The sequence below is a fragment of the Elephantulus edwardii genome, unplaced genomic scaffold (assembly GCF_000299155.1).
Source record: "Elephantulus edwardii isolate Elephantulus edwardi_28Jun2011 unplaced genomic scaffold, EleEdw1.0 scaffold00046, whole genome shotgun sequence".
NCBI lineage: Eukaryota > Metazoa > Chordata > Mammalia > Macroscelidea > Macroscelididae > Elephantulus > Elephantulus edwardii.
This window is the reverse complement of record NW_006399796.1, coordinates 11,542,670-11,548,186: the sequence shown is the minus strand read 5'-3', so window position 1 is coordinate 11,548,186 and position 5,517 is coordinate 11,542,670. Positions and strand designations below refer to the sequence as shown.

General features: G+C 38.2%; 1 pseudogene; it reads left to right on the top strand.

Annotated features, from left to right (window-relative positions):
• Positions 1–4,769: 4,769 nt before the first annotated feature.
• Positions 4,770–5,163, top strand: LOC102850692 (annotated as a pseudogene).
• Positions 5,164–5,517: the final 354 nt, after the last annotated feature.

Below are 5,517 nucleotides of genomic sequence, written 5' to 3'. Positions count from 1 at the left end.
CGGGGAGAAGGGTGCAACAATGAATGAATGAATGGAATCCCAAAATCTCTGTAGATGTTCATTGAAATGAAAAATAAACAACCTAAATTAAAAAAAAAGATTCTTCCTCCCCACCCTTTTTTTTAGATTTTAATGAAAGTTTATAAAGAACTTGGATTTTCATTTGTTCATTGTTGCACATTTTCCTCCCTGTCTCCTCTCCTCCTCCCAATTTTTTTCCAAAGAAAAAAAGTTCTTTCATTGTTATTACAGTCCCCACAACACACAGCCTAGTAACAGATTCTATTGCTGTTGTTGCTAGGTGCTGTCAAGTCAAGTACGACTTATAGCAACCCTAGGAACAAAAGATCTGAACCCTGCTTTATCCTGCGCCATCCTCACACTTCCTGACACACAGGAGCCCATTGCAGCAGTCACCATATCAATCCACCTGGTTGAGGGTCTTCCGCTCCTTCGCCTACCCTCCACCCTTCCCAGCATGTCTCTCTCCACGGAATAGCACCTCCTAGCAATATGTCCAAAGTATGTAAGGCAAAGCCTCATAATTCTTGCCTCCAAAGAGCATTCTGACTGTACCTTCTCCAATACATGTGTGTTTGTTCTCTTGGCTGTCTATGGGATGTTCAGTGCTCTTCTCCAACACCACAGCTCAAAGGAATCAATTTTTTTTGTCATCCTTATTCATTGTCCAGCTCTTGGATGCACAACTAGTCATCAAAAAGACTGTGGCCTGAATCAGACACACCTTAGTCTTCAAACTGACAGCACTATTCAACAATTTATATGTGCATGTATATGAAAAGTTGATGTAAAGTTGTTAGGTGTAGTGTGACCTTGAGGTAATTAAAATCTGATTTGGCTTTGGTGTACTATATTCTTTTCTGGAATGGATCCTGGTATCCAGTTCTAAATAACAAACGGTCTTTAAGATTGCAGAACAGAAATGAGGAGCATTGCTGCTCATGGGAAGCAATGAGCAACCAGTCACCATAACTGTGAAGTTTTCTCCCTTATAACCAGGAATGAACTGTAAGGCCGGATGTTTTCTCTTCCTGACTTATATTGACCTTCTCAATCTTAATGCTATAACATCATAGGTGTTGGTTTTATTATCTTTCAAGCTTTAAAGTGTATAGCTATTTTAAAAATTTACCCTTTCTTCAGTCTTTCATCACTGAACTTTTTTTAAAAAAATTTTTTATTTTATTATTTTGTTTGTGTGTGTGTGTACCGTCAAAACGGATCTGGCTGGTAGAGGAGATGGCCCATCCTTCTCCAGCAGAGAATCTGGGGGATTAGAACCGCGTATCTCTGGGATTGCAGTGCAGCTTCCCGCCACTAGGCCACCAGAGCTCCCCCATCACTGAACTTTTAAACACTGGTAAATCCAGGTGTCCTAGGAAGTGTCCCTTCATTTCCTTTGACTTGCAAATTTTATAAAACCAAGCTTTCTTTGTTTATTATTCAAAATCTGTCCTGTGTATCTAGTAATAGACTAACCTGGTGAAGGAAAAAACACAACTGGAATGTTCCCTCTGTCCAGTCTTGATCGCTTCACTTTATTTTGAAAGGCAAAGAATGCAAAAGAAAGGTCAAGGAAAAAAAGTGATGACAGTCAGTAGAAAAGTTTATCATGTGCAAAACAATAATGAAAGCAAGAGAAAGAAAAAAAAAATTCTTTGAGCTGGTATGCTTCAGGATAAAACCATCTAGGATTTAGGCTTACTTTTTAAATTAAAAATAATTGAATCATATAGATTGTAGGAAACAGTGAGAGGAATTATAAATCGCAAATCTTAGGTATAACCATATAATCTTGTTTTTACAAAGATACCATTTGTTGAGTCATTTTGTGGGAGTAGATCTTTAAACTTATATAGACTTGGTTTGAAATTCAAATTTGCTGTCTTTCGAACTAGAATAATAGTGGACGTCATTTGAATGCCTATTTTGTTTCAGGATATTAAGTTACACGCATTATTTTATTTAATCCTTCAAACAACCTTGCTACCTAGTACCTGGCAGAATGCCTGGTACATAATAAAAGGGGAAAATATGTCTATTAAATGCATGAGTGAATACTAGAATATGAGTCTGTCTGTGGAGTTTATCTTTCAATATGACTTTTCCTAGCCATTAGGAGGAAACTGAGGTTCAAGGAAGTTACATTACTTGTACAAGGCCACATAGCTAACACAGAATAGACTTAGAATTGGGGAGGGGGATTCTATCCCCTTTAAAAATGAGGCTTATGATACTTTACTGGGTTACCATGCGGCTTAATGAAAGAGTTTGGTTAGGATTTTGTACAATGACTGGCACAGAGAATACTCAATAACAGAGCAATCCATGTCAGAGAGATAACCTGATTCATAATGAGTGAAGACCAATCAGGAGAGCAGTAGCAAAAGTATTTTTTGATCTTCAGTAGTTTAAAGCAATGTGCTTAGAGTTGATGAAACTTTAAATGACCCATGTAAAGCAAATATTTGGTGTGTTATTTGCATTCTTGCTCAGTCATGACCAGTGTTACTAAGTTTTTCCGTCAAAATAATTTTTTATCTCCAACTTAAGACAGATAACTAAATGCCTTTTTCTGGAATAGTCTCTGTTTTTCATATTTTGTAGTGGTTTATAAATATTTTATGTTGTGATATAAGACATTACTTGATAGGCCAAGTCTATATAATACTTTAATAGCACTCCAAGGTGTTGAATTGATTAAAAAGCTTTTTGGAATCAATCTAAGTAACTGCCAGTTGGAGAACTGAAACATTAGGCACACACACACACACACACACACACACACACACACACACACTCAAGTCAGTCTAGGTGCTGATCTGAGGAGATAATTTTAAGCGAAAAAGGAGTTCCAGTAAATGTTGTATAGTGCAATTTTGCTTTTGGTTTAAAGGTTTTCTTTCTTTCAAGAAACAAACTACATACGATATATTTGTTTGTAAATGCAGGGGAGGAAGGTATGGAAAAACCTTTACAGGTGAACTCCAGTGGCCTAGTGGCAAGAACCTGCACTGGTACAGGAGGAGATTGTCCCTCCTTCAGCAGAGCATCTGGTGGATTTTAAACCGCGCTACTCCTCCTGTACCAGTCAGATCTTATTTGATGGTAAACACACATAATAATAACAACAACATAATTTTTTCTAAAACCACACCTTTAGAGTATACTGTTACAGTACTACTGACATGGCAAACTATTGACAGACATTTCTATTGGAGCAGGGAGTGTATGTAACTCAAAGATAGGAGAGTCAACTTATGACTTTTTGCTCCATACATGTGTTTTGTTTTACTTTCTTTACCTTTTGAGATGAACATAAATTTCAGCATAATTAAATTTCTTTAACATTGGAAACTCAATGGGAATTTTATCAAATAGTAGTATAGAGAAAGTTGAATAGAATAAGCACATAGGGAGTAGTTTAGAGACCCTATCTATGTACAACAGAATGAAACTCTGTCTAGTCATGTACCATCCTCATAATCACTGCTATGATAGTGCACATTTTTACAATCAAATATAAATCCATCTCATTCCATCTCATTAAGAATCTTCTTCCCCACCCTCCACCCCCTACTCTCTATTTTCATGATGTCTTTCCCCAAGGACTGACACTACTGATAATATATTCAAAATGTGTAAGTCAAAGTGTTGCTATCCTGACTGCAAAAGAACATTCCAGCTATACTTTTCCCAAGATATGTATTTGTGGGTTTTATTCAAGGAAGTTTATAGTTATTGTTGTTGAGATATACCATCAAGGTGCTTGCAATTCATAGCAACCCTATGCACAATAACACTGAACCCTGCCCTGTCCTAAGACACTCTTACTGACTTTGACACACCTAACCCTATTATTGCATTTACTGCGTCAATCCATCTCATCCAGGGTCTTATTCTCCTGCTCTGTCCCTTCACCTTCCAAGCATGACATCCTTCTCCAAGGACTGGTGCATCCTGACAATATACCTAAAATATGTGAGTCAGATGTTCCAAATCCTTGTAAGGAACAACTTAGTTTCGCCATCTCAAGGACAGACCTGTTTGTTCTCTTGTCAGTCCATGGTATGTTGAATACTATTCTCCAGCACCACAACTCAAAGGCACCATTCTTCTGTCATCCTTAGTCATTGTCTAGCTCTCTGATTCTTAGCAAGTAGTTGCTAGACCCACGGTCTGGATAAGACACACCTTAGTCTCTAGACTGGCTTAGTTGCTTTTCAGTACTCTGCAGAAATCCCTCACATTTTCCCAATGTAAGCCATCTTTTGATTTTCTGACTGCTCTTGCCAAGAGTGTTGATAATGGATCTGAGCAAGCTGAAATTGTTGACAATTTCAATCTCTTCTCCATCTATCATGATGCTTCCAGTTTTCCCAGTGGTGAGAATATTTGTTCTCTTGATGTTGAGCTTCAATCCATATTAGAGACTGCAGTTCTTCCTTTCTGCAAATGTCTCCTCAGGGCCTCCTCAGTTTCCACAAGCAAGGTTGTATCATCTGCATAACGCAGGTTGTCAATGATTCTTCATCCAATCATATGTTCAATATTCTTTGCCAATACCACAATTTAAAAATATCAGTTATCCCTTATTCACTGTAAATTTGTATATGCATATGAAGCGGTTGAAATAATATGATTTGGGGAAGACACACCTTAGTCTTTAAAGTGATATCTTTTATTTAAAAAAAAAAAAAAACAAAACACAAAACACCACGCTCTTTGCGCCATCTTTCCGTGCCTCCACAATGGTGCGCATGAAAGTCCTGGCCGACGCGCTCAAGAGCATCAATGCCGAGAAGAGAGACAAGCGCCAGGTTCTCATCCAGCAGTTCTCAAAGGTCATCGTTCGGTTCCTGACCGTGAGGATGAAGGATGGCTACATTGGTGAATTTGAAATCATTCATGATCACAGAGCGGGGAAACTTGTTATCAACCTCATAGGCAGGTTAAACAAGTGTGGCGTTTACAAGCCCCAGATTTGATGTGTGGCTCAAAGATCTAGAAAAGTGGCCGAATAATCTGCTCCCTTCCCGTAAGTTCGGTTTCATTGCACTGACAACCTCAGGTGGCATTATGGACCACGAGGAAGCAAGACAAAAACACACAGGAGGAAAAATCCTGGGATTCTTTTTCTAGAGATGTAATAAACAGTGCAAATAAAATGCCTCAATGGGAAAAAAAACCAACCCACACAAACAACTTTTTAAAGAGATCTTTTGCCACAGAAAACGTCCTTACGCAGTGCCCTTTCTACCCAAGTTTCCATTTATTGCTTTTTTATTATTACTATTAAATTTTATTAGTTTTAATGAACATTTACAGGGATTTTGGGTTTTCATTCCTTCACTGCTGCACCATTCCCTCTACCCTCCTCCCCAGTTTGTTCTTCTTCCCCCGCCATCCGAATGTCTGTTTTAATTGTCCAATTGCCACAGTGCTTGTCAAAGTCAGTTCTGATTGATCTCCTTTGTCAGTGTGTCCTTTGCCATT